Source organism: Mangifera indica, chromosome 2, assembly GCF_011075055.1.
Source record: "Mangifera indica cultivar Alphonso chromosome 2, CATAS_Mindica_2.1, whole genome shotgun sequence".
Classification (NCBI taxonomy): Eukaryota; Viridiplantae; Streptophyta; class Magnoliopsida; order Sapindales; family Anacardiaceae; genus Mangifera; species Mangifera indica.
The window spans coordinates 5,987,431-5,999,956 of NC_058138.1; the positions used below are offsets into that span (position 1 = coordinate 5,987,431).

Here is a 12,526-nt window from a genome sequence, read left to right on the forward strand (position 1 = left end):
GAAAATTCAAACCAAAATTCAGTCGATCGAATTTAATTCAGTTGATCAAATTTCTGGAAGCCAAAATACATGGCTTCTGGACAATTCGGAAGTTGCCATCGAAGAACTCGGTCGGTCAAATTCGGTCGACCGAATTTTATTATATTTTACCCCCTAAATTTTTAAAAACTACAATTTGACCACTAAAACTTTGAAAAGTGACAATTTAACCCTTTTTGAAAATTCTTTCAAAACCAACTTTAAGATATGAAAATATAGTTCACAAAACTTCATCATTTTAAAAGAATTAATAAACTTTGGTGAAAAAATTGGCTTAACCAAATAAGTTTGAAAAACGACATTTTAACCCAAAATGTGAAAGATATGAAAATGAGTTTTCAAGTGAGCTATTCCATGCAAATAAATATTCTAATCAAAATGAATGCTCCAAATTACAAACATGTCTACCTAAACTTGAGTTTTATTTCAAATCTTCAAAAATTCTTCACTTGAGCTTTGTTTTTCATTTCCATCTTAAAACTCCTTCAAGTGCATTTGATAAATTTTTGTAATCTAAGCTCACATTCAAATAAAATCATTAGTTAATATGCTTAGAGACATATTAGTTTGTTATCATTAAAATATATCTTATAATACATATTATTTTTTATCTATATTATATTATATCATAAAATATATATTATATATAGTAAGATACAAATAATACTTTGGCAAAATATTGCTTTTCAGTCCTTCAAGTTTCAATTATTGCTTTTACTCAAATTGTTTTAAATATTATTATAATTTTCAACATTCTCTGTTCAAATTATTATTATTTTAGTATTATTCCTCTTCCAGTCTTTTATAACTGCTAGTAACTAAACAGGACAAAAATGGACTTCTCTCGATATTATGAAATGGTACATAAAAAATATATATTATGGGCCAAAAAGTCCTATTTCAAATTTCAGCACAAGGCCTTGTGTTCTTTTTGTTGTTTGTGAGCACTTCTCTGATGTGTTAAATTTTTTATTGGTCAAAAGACATATTCCCGTTTCCCACCCAAGGTTTGCTGCCTTTGCATTGATTACAAGATTTCAAAAATCTGAATATTCATCCAAAGTTTAGTACATTTTTAATTACTCAAAAATTTTTTGTTAAGACTAAAGGGTAAAACTATTATTTTACTAATAATATTAAAAAATATATAATTTTATCTTATTTTTCTTTTCTAATTTAAAAAACTAATAATTTCTCTTATCCAAAAGTTTGAAAAATTATATTTTTCCCTTTTTAGGATTTACTTTCTTCCCTTTTTTCTCAGACGACCATTCTCCAACCGAGTCATCTTCATCCCATCCTTCTTCCTTTCTTGTCAATGACAACGATGCCCGAAGAAGTCTCAACTAGCTTCTCTAGATTTGTCAATGTAATTCGTCAAATCGATTCTAGACGAAGATTCCATTGTGTGATTCACCTTTCTTCAAAGCCGATCAGCATTGTCCAATGTCAATTCGACAAAGACTCTTTCTTTATGGGCTTCGTTGCACTAGGGCTTCGTTTTCTTGGAGAGAGACAATCGAGGAAGGAGAGAGTCGAAAGGAGGAAAGTGGTGCAAATAGTGGTTGTCACTGTCGTAGTCATTCAAGAGAAAAAAACCATAGGAAAATAGAGAAAAAAAAAGTTACTTTTCCAAGTTAAGATCGAGATGAAATATTAATTTTTAAAACTTAAGAAAAAAATAAAATTATATATTTTTTAATATTATTAATAAAATAATAATTTTATTTTCAACTCTAATAAAAAAAATTTGAAAATAGACTAACCTTTAGATGAATGTTTAGATTTTTTTAATTTTACATGTAGATATTGGGTGGGAATAAGTCTTTTGCGTTGTGCAATAGGAATTATTTTTTGGAGCGACTTGAGTCTGAATAGGACACACCTTTAGAGGCCATGTGCATTTGCTTTCTACTTCGGCATTTGTGCAATGAGAAGTCTATTTTAATAAGACTCAAGGACTGGATTAGCATCAGTTACTTTGGGTGTTTAAAATTATTCGCTAAGTGAATCAAACTAATTTTTAATTAAAAATTTGAATAAAAAATAAATTATTTAAAAAATTAATTTGAATATCAGTTTAAAAATATAAAAAAATTAATTTTTTGATTTAATTATTGATTTATTTAATTTTTAAAATTGGTCAATCAAACCAAACCGATTTAAAAAAAATTGAATAAAATATTTAGCATATTTTCAAAAAATAATAAAATATAATAAATTTTTAAAATTCAGTTAAAAACACTGTTAACCAAAATTCGATTCAATTAATTGATTTTTTGGTTCAATTCAAAATCGATTAATTTTTAAATTGGTTTAGTTTTGATTCATAATTTATTCCAAATTAAAAATTTGGTTTGATTTAAAAAATTGACAAACCAATTCGGTTAATCCTTTTTTAACACCCCTAGAGTTACATGACAAAAAAGGCTGGTGGGGAGTAAATATGAGACCAAAATACTTATCCTCACCCAAGGTTGGTCGAATCTCCAAACTGATATTTGTTAAATATTAAAAATCTAAACTATAATCTATAATGATTAAAATTAACAGAATTAGTTAGTTTCAAAAGTAAAATTATTATTTAACTATAATTTATTAAAAATAATAAAACTTTATCAATTTCTCTCTGTTAATTTATAAAACTAATATTTTTTTTTTAGGATTACATTTTAAAATATTATATTTTCCCTCTTGCTAGGTTTTTATTTCTACAATGCTCTCTTTCTCTAGCCCTCTCTCTCTTTGGCAATCTTCTCTCTTAGTGACCATTTTTCTAATATCTTCGTTTTTGATAAAGACGATTCATTAATGACTTTTTTTAACAAAGATGATTTAATATATATAGTTGTGCTTATAAATTTTTTAATTAAATATTATTTAAGTTTGATTTTTTTTTTTGAATAGATCTAATCACAATTAAATAGATAAGATCTTGCATTTAATAATTGGTCTAATAATTATTAAATTAAATTAATTATAAATTTATTTTTAAAATATTATTAAAAAAGAATTCAAACTCACTCTTTTGTGCTTGTAGATATAGTTTCTTATGTTATCCCTTTGAAGTAATTACTGTCTTACCCTTTTATCCAATAAAATATGGATTAGTTGAGATTTAATAAAAATTATTTTGTTAATTTATTTTTTATTATTTATATTATTTGTTTAGTTTATAAATAATAAAAGATGTTAATTATTTTTTCCCTGTAATCCCTTTTAATTTCCCTGTGGTCCTCTAAAGATAAGTGATCGATCGATTAAATCGAGGTGTGTTCACAGAATTAATAAAGAATGAATTAATACGCTGCAGTTTTGTACGCACTGTGACATCTAAATTTGTCGATTGTTCAACTTCTTTTTTTTCACTTGTGTTAAGGTTTCTCGTAACATAGCCACTTCTTAAAACAAAACTGGTTACCCTTTTGTCTTTTTTTTTTTTTCTCTTTTTTAAATTTGTCAATGTGTTTGTTTGTTGCTTAATTAATTAAAGAATTCTTATTTTTAATTAATATAATAAATTATATTAACAATATTTTATAATAATTTTATTGAAAGGTATTTAAGTAAAATAATATATTAATATATTTTTTTAATGTCTAACTAAATATAATAATTATTTATATATATTTATTTTTATTAAATTTTATTAAATATAATAATAATTTATATCTAATAATCTTTAAAATAATAAAAATAATTTTGATAATAAAATATTATCTAAATTAAATATTTCTTTTAAATTAAATTCAATTAATTTGACAATAAAACTTACCATTGTGTGAACGAAATATTCTCTAGTGTTTGAAAGGGAAGATGAGAGAGAAGAAAATCAAACATAAAGGAGGAAGGGTGAAATATCAAGTTGCTTGAACCTTTTTGTTAATGGAGTTCTCATTTCTCAATAGATATACATCTTCTTTCTTCTAAACTTCTTTTCTATTGGGGTCAATATGTTCTTTTGATGTTACTGTTCTTGAAAAATTTTAGATATAAATATATGCATGATTTGATTTGATATGATTTGAAAGGTTTTTCAAAGCAAACTAAAAAAATAATTTAAAAAATTTTTAAACCAAATCAAACCAAACAAAAAAATTATGGTTTAGTTTAATTTAAATTAAAGTTTGAATCATAATTATTAGTATTTTACGATATATGATACGTATTATATCTTACGATAAAATACAATATATATATTAAATGATACGTATCGTAAGATGTATTATATTAACACGATACAATAAACATATCATACGATCTAATACATATCTTATAATACAATATATATTACATATATAAATTGATACACTTTAAAAAAAAAATGATAATGCATTACGAGTATATATGAAAAATTTTAAAATATTAAAGGTATGTGATATTTTTTAAAATGATCACGCCACAATTACAATATCTTCTTAGTAATTTATTATTTTAATTTTTAAAAGGTATATCATACAATATAATATATAATATAGAAAATTGAGTTTTTAATATACTATACAATACACGATTCAACTACTATAGTTTGAATATTTTAAAATCATTTATTTCAATCTTTTAAAATCATATATATATATATGTATGTGTGTGTGTATTTAATAAAATTAATTGAATTATAGTTTTATAAAACATAATATACACATGTAAAATAAATATAAAATATATAAACCCTATACATGTACAAAAAATAACAAAATAAATATAAAAAACAAGTTATATACTTAATTACTTATTAGAAAATTTTGTCAAATATAGTTTATATATATATTAAAAATATGGTTTACTGTTTAATTCGATTTGAAAATCGTTCAAATAGTAATTTGAATTGAAAAAATTATTTAAAAAATTTTAACTCAAACTAAACTATTTTACAAATCAAACTATAATTTTTAAGTAATTTAATTTAATTTTATAATTTATATTGAATTATGTATACCTCTATTTAGATGAGCTTGTTGAATCTCCCTGATTATTCTCTTTGTAAATAAAATCTTTTAATTACAGCGACACATAAGCACGCCTCAAACTTTTGCTGGTTTTTTAAGTTATCCTATAAAGTAGTTAATTTATTTTAATATAATTAACTGGATATATTATTGACTAAATAAATTTTATCAAAAATTTTAATTAAAATATTTTATTTTTACAATTGATCTTAAATTTTTATATTTGTTATATAATTACTTTGTTAATAAACTAAAAACTTATAAATTGATCAGATAAAATGATAATAAAATATATTTTTTGATTTTTTTAATTTAAAATCTTAAATTCTAAATTAGGAGGGGATTGAAGCCAAACTCGTTCATACTCGATTTAGTATTTGACTTGAAATTTTGAATAATCAAACTCATTGAAAATTGATCAACTTGTTAACTTTAAGCAAAACTTAAGTCTGATGTTAATAATAGAATTTGGTTCTTCTAGGACTCTTCAATTTTATCAATATTACTGTTTATCATCTCAAATAAATAAAATTTGATTAGAAAATTTGAAATTAAACCTAAGCTCAAATAAACCCATAGAATCAATTGCAATAACACGACATTTTACATATATTTGGTCATATTCTAATGCTTCAAGTGCAAAATCACCATTCCCATATTCATTTTATCCTAACAATTACCCGCCTGAGCGATGCAATTGGAATTTGCCTTGTTGGGCTGTTGTTCTAATATTTGTTATTCAAGGCTTTGTGCTTTTGAGAGGGGAAAGAAAGAAAGGAAAGAGTGTTGTTGCTTAAAGAAAGAAAAATATGAGAATGTCGAGCTATCATCTTATGCTATAATAATATATTAGAATTGCAAAATATGAGAGCAGATTATTGATATATTAAAATCAAATTATTTAGTTAAAGAGTCGGCCATTGTTAGTTTTTTTTTTGTTTGTACTAATTTATTCAATTCTAAAAAAATAATCTAACTCAAATAAAATTTAAAAAAGTCAAATCAATTTCAAAAGGATAGTCTGATTCTAATGAGATTTTTTGTTTAAAAAAAAAAAAATACAAATCCTATATAATTTTTGAAAGGATAAAAATACAAATTTACGGTTAATAACCCAAAAGCGAATAATTATTTTTTGTAATATTATAAGTTAATGAATATTTATCTATATAAATGATCTCACATATGCAAAAGATTTGAAATTTGTTTTACAACTGAACAGAATGAATTTTCAATTTTTTTTTAATTACCATGGCTTTTTTTTATTGAAAAATCTAATTTCTATTATTTTTTTATTAAATATATCCAACTAACTATCATGACTAAATCCATCACAAAGCAACATTGAAAAGGTGATTATCTGCTAGATATTATCAAATAATTGACGGCTAAGCATGACATTTATATATTTATAATTATTGCATTGATTTAGTTTAAATTTAAAATTTAAAAATTGACAATAAACAAATAAAGGTTGAGACCCCTACTAAACACAAATATTAAATACAATTACTTTCAACCCCTAATTCAAATAAATTATGCCAGATATATGTGACATTATTAAGTCAAGTCAACTATTATTTTCAAGGTTATCATTATTAATGTTATATTAATATTAAATATGATAGAATTTGAGTTTAGTCAAGTCAAGTTTAAACAAGAGTCAACCTGAAATTGAACTCGATTTGTTAGATTAATGATGAGTTTGTCAGAGAAATTGTTGAAAATGAAGAAAAATGACCACCAAAGATAAAGACGAAGAATCTTAAAAAAAAAAAAAACCAGAGTTTTGAAGAAGATAAAAAGTTACTAAAAGGATCAATCTATTGACAACTAAATTAAATCAAACTGATTTGACTCAATCTCAAGCTAGGACTACTTTTGTTGGAGTGACTCGTTTGAGCTAAACATCCAACCAAGTAAGAGCCAACTCAGATTGGGTAATGTTAAGAAAAAATTATTAATGATAAGGGATATTAATTAAAATCAATAATAATTTTTCTGCCTAAATCTTTTTAGGTAAACATACAGTGGTTTTACTTTTATAAGTAAATTTAATTTTAATTCCAATAATACTCTTTCAGTTAATTATGTTGAATTTGACATAATTTTTTCAAAGATTTAATAAATTTTGATTCGAAGATTCAGTAAGTTATGTTGTAGGGAGTCAAAACACATTTGAAAATCGATAAATTTTTGTTAAAGTACAGATAAGAATGAAAAAATTAGCATAAATAAGGAAAATAATAAATGCAAACAGGTGGTGTGTAGAGTGCATAGAGTACGTAACGAGTGTGTAAGTTGTGTAAAAGGTGCGTAAAAATTATATATAATATATAAATATAAAAAAATCTAATCAGAGGGTGCGTAAAAATGCACACACCTTTGCACCTTACGCACCCCCATATATATATAATTAATATTTTATGTATATTATATTAAATATTATAATATTTAATATAATATATAAATAATAATTATATATTATATATAATTCTTACGTACCTTTTACGAATCCTACGCACCCGTTACTCACCCTACGCATCCTTTACGTACTCTACGCACTCACCATTTTCCTTGCTTATGTTAATTTTTTCGTTTCTATCCGTATTTCAACGAAAATTTATTAATTTTCAAATATGTTTTGAATCCTTAAAATATGACTTACTGAATCTTCGAATCAAAACTTATCAAATCTTCGAAAAAAATTATATCAAATTCAACATAATTAACTGAGAGTGATGTAAATAGTCGAGAATGACGTAATTAACCGAGAGAGTATTCTTAGAATTAAAATTAAATTTGCTTATAAAAATAAAACTACTGTACGTTTGCCTAAAAAGTTTTGGACAAAAAAATTATTATTAATTAATTAATATCCCTAATTATAATTCATTATCGGGATAAATGTCACTAAACAAATTTTATAGGCCTAGAGATGCAGCCATAAAAGCCCAATGGAGCTATTCCCCTACTGCAGCCCAAAACTTATCCCAATGAAAGTCACAAACACAAAATCACAAACTAGCAGAGAAAGTCTCATTTCTGAACAATATACCAAAGTTCCACATTCAATCTGAATCACTTTTTGGTCAGTGATTAAGTGTTGCACGAAGTCGCGTTGAATTCAAGAATCAAGAAATTCCAGAAGCAAAGAAAGGTTATAGGATAGAAAGAGGGAAATTTAATATGGGTTTTACAGCACAACTGAATACTTTATATTATTCTTCCATTATTTAAGGTAACACACCCTATTAATAAAACGACAACGTATCAACTAAATAATTACAGTTAACAAGACAATACAACAGTATATCATGTGATTACATACAATTAAAAAGCATTAAGCAATAAAACACAGTTCCAAAACGACACCGTCTCACGCCATCACCAATAACTGCCTCTGAATTGTTCAATCCGCAACATTAAGCTTCCTTGTATTGCTTATTTCAAGTTCCAAATTTCCTCTTTTCGGTTTTTCCCTTCTTTGGTTTAGGGTTCTGTTTGAGCAATGCCGAATTGTCTCAGCTTGTTTATGAGCTCCTTCAACGGCCAGTAAGCGTTCCTCTTTAACATTTTCAAACAAAATCCTCAAATAGGTTAATTTAACTGCCTGTATTTCTTCACTTTCGTGTGCTAAAACACTCCAAGTTACTGATTATGAAGCAAAAGTTCAATCTTTGAGGAATAAGCTATACCCGGATAATCTTATCCGGGTTTTGGATAGCACTGGCGACTTGAACTCTGCTGTGAAGATATTTAAATGGGTATCTCTCCAAAGAGGGTTTCAACACAACTGAGACTTATGGTAAGATAATTTTGTAGCTGGATTTGGCTGGAAATGTTGAACAAATGGAGGGGTTTTGTCAAAATATGGTGAGATTCATTAGTTGAATCGTTTGTTAAATGTAATAGGGTGAATGAGAGTATGAATTTGGGTGGTTTTAAGCCTTCAGTTGATGTATTTAACTTTTTGTTAGGTGCCATTGTGAAGAAGAAGAGAGGTATTGAAGAGGAGGTGTTTATTTATAAGGAGATGGTGACAGCAGGAGTTTTGCCAAATGTTCATACTTTGAACTATGTGTTGAGATAATAATTATAAAAGGTCTTATTTTGAGCAAACGAGTGGATGATTCGTTATCATTTTAGGCGAGATTTTTATTGCTGGAATTAAGCTTCTATACCTGTACAATACCACTGTTTTGTAGGGAAAATAAACTAGGGGAGAGAATCCGACTGTTAAGGTTGATGAGAGCTTCAAATCTTTTGCTGGTTGGGTTGACTTATAGGGAGTTAATTAGATTCATGTGTGAGACCCATACTTTAGATTATGCAAATAATCTTCTTGAAGAGATGATGGAAAACGGCAGAACACCTGTTGTTGATGTGCTTGTTGATCTAGTAGTAGGACTTTGTGCAATAGGAAAATTTGAAGAGTATGAATTTCTTGGAAGACAAATGTGGTTACATAACTTCTCCATACAATGCTATGCTTGAGGGCTGCTGCAATGCTGGTAAAGTTTTTCTGGCAAAACGTATCCTGGACAAAATGGCTGAGAAAAACATAACTGATTGTGATTCTTGGAATATTCTAATCACATGGTCTTGTGAGAATATGGAAATAAGGAAAACTAATGAACTTCTTTGTAGAATGTTTATTTCTTCCATAGTTCTGACTCTGCGATATACTCAGCTCTTGTTGTAGGCAACTTTCAATTGAGAAAGTATGAGGATGCTCTGCAGGTGTTCTATTAGGTTTGTATCGAAAATTGGGTTTTGGGTTCTATATCGTATTAGGAGTTGTTGAAAGCCTTTGCCAGATAGAAAGATTATGGAGGCTACTGAAGTATTTCATTACATGTCAAAGAACAGATGCCCCCTCAATCCTTCTGTAACACCCCTCCCAAAAAGTACTATTTATCGAAAGAGAAATGTTACGAATTAATATCCGGAGCGTCTATATATATATATATTTTTTAAAATACTTTAAAATAAACGCATCACTAAAAGTGTTTAGAAATTATTCTAAGAAAACTGAGAGTCTGGAAGCAAACAAAAGATGTATATACTCGTACGAAAACTCATCTGAAAGCATTTGAAAACAGGGAGTAACCATATGCAACTGTACCATAATCTCAAAAAGTCAAAAGTCGACAAGAACATGTAGGGCTGGACTCGAGCTGAGCCAGCTCGAGCTCGAGCTCGGCTCGGCTCGGTTTGAGCCCGAAACGAGCGGAGCTCTACTCGACTCGATCAAGCTCGAGCTGGCTCGGGTTGGCTTGGTAAATTTTTTTTTAAAAATTTTTTTATACAAAATGACGTCGTTTTGATCCATATATATATACAAAACGATGTCGTTTTGATATGAAAAACGAGTCGAGCCGAGTCGAAAACAAGCTGAGCAGAAAAGGAGTCGAGCCGAAAACGAGTTGAACTCGAGCTGAGCCGAGTTCGGCTCGAGTCGAGCTCAAGCCGCCCATAAATAAATCGAACCGAGGCCGAGCTGGTTGCAAGCCGAGCTCGGCTCGGCTCGAATCCAGCCCTAAGAACATGCCACTGTATGCATGTAATATAAACCAAAGATAACCTGCTCCAATTGGATCTACCTACGTTGACCCGACCCTACCTCGCAGCTACCTCGATCACCTGTACTTGCAATCAGGAAAGAAAAGGGAGTGAGTGATAAGAACACTCAGTAAGAGGAAAGAATCAAGTAAACTATCTCTTTTCCTGTTTTAACTCACTTTCGAGACTCAACCTCACATCCTAACCTCTATAAGAGATTGATGGGGTAATCTAGTTCATTCTTTACTATTTGGGTCATACTTTGTCCCATCTAGTGTCTATTTGATACTTTCTGGAAGCTAACTATAGGGATTTGACACTTTTCTAAGCTTGAGCTCTCTTTCTTTCTTTCACTACACTATTTCTGAATCTGAATTGAGTTCTACTGCGAGCATGCTCTACTGCGAGCGGACCCTACTAGGGGTCTATGTCCTACTACGGACGTGTCCTACTGCGGACGTGCCCTACTGCGGGTGGTGTAGTGTAAAGTGCCCCCTCATAGTTTATAGCATGCATACGGGTCTTATATCTTAGTAATTTTGCTTCCATCTAAATTTATTCATAACTCACCAGACATTACTCTTGGGACGACTCCTAAATCTTGAGCCCCAAATTCCTTTTCTTGCTTTTCTTTCTTTTTCTTTTCTTCTTTTCTTTTTTTTTTTCTCTCATTTCTTTCCTTTCCTTTCCTTTCCTTTCTTTTCTTTATTCTTCCTTTCTTTCTTTCTTTCTTTCTTGCCCAAAACTACGAAATACTGTTCACAGAACAGTCATTTAGCAGGACAACCTTCTTTTTCATACAATTTAACAATTCAAACAGTTTCTAATTTATAAAAGCTATATATCATTGAAAAGAGGATTCAAAGATCTTTCTAACAAGCTATAATAGCACTCATAATTCAATAGATAAGACAGTCAAAACGTGAGATAAAATCAATGGCAAAAACTACCTCCTCTATTTATTTGGTAAAACAGGCCTTGTGGTTCATGCAATATTTAACAATCCAAATGATTCCCAATTCATACAAACTATATATCACTGAAAAGAGAATTCAAAGAGCTTTCCAATAAGATATAATAGCACTCATAAATCCGTAGATAAGACTGTTAAAACGTGAGATGAAATCAATGGCAAAACTGCCTCCTCTGTTTATTTGGTAAAGCAGTCCTTTTGGTTCATACAATATTTAACAGTCCAAATGATCTCTAATTCATACAAGCTATATATCGTTGAAAAGATGATTCAAAGAGCTTTCCAAAAATATATAATAACACTCATAATTCATCAGATAAGGCAGCCGAAACATGGGATGAACGCAGTGGCAAAAACTGTAAATATTATGCAACTTTCTGCCATGGACAAAATCACACACATAGACATCCCAAATGGAAAAACAACATTTCTCAACTTCAAAATCCTCATTTATAACATAGATCCAAGAAACCAAAAGCCTAAAACATGTAACATATCAAGGAGGATACCCCTTACCTTATTTCAAGCCAATCTTTGCTGAATTGGCTCCCTCCTTTTTCTCTTCCTTCTTTGAGCACCAAACTCACCTTAAATCAACACCAAAACATACTAACATATTCATATAACATGCATCCAATACATATATAAACATAGGTAAAGGGAAAAGGAAGAGATCTTTTGATTACCAAGCTCCAAAAGTGTTTATTCTTCTTTTCTTTCCTTACTCTTCTTTCAAACTCGTCCAAGCATCCAAGTTCCTTCTAAAAATGAAGAAAACAAGCATGAAGGGGCTGATTTTTCTGGAAGGGCAGAAGAAATGATGGAAAAATGGTATGAGATGCCTTTTTTGACTTTTCTCTCCCTTTATCTAAGCTTTATCTCCCTTTTTCTCTTTATCTCTTTTTTTTCTTTTTCTTTTTCTTTTTGTATTTATATACATATATATATTTATATAAACACACCCATACATAACATATATATATATTTAAAAAAAAATGGG

At 28.3% G+C, this 12,526-nt stretch overlaps 1 protein-coding gene across 1 annotated transcript in view; it reads right to left on the reverse strand.

The window, feature by feature from the left end:
- The window catches only part of LOC123208484 (probable disease resistance protein At4g27220), a 43,984-nt gene that overhangs the window by 15,172 nt on the left and 16,286 nt on the right, over positions 1–12,526 (reverse strand). The window lies entirely within an intron of this gene.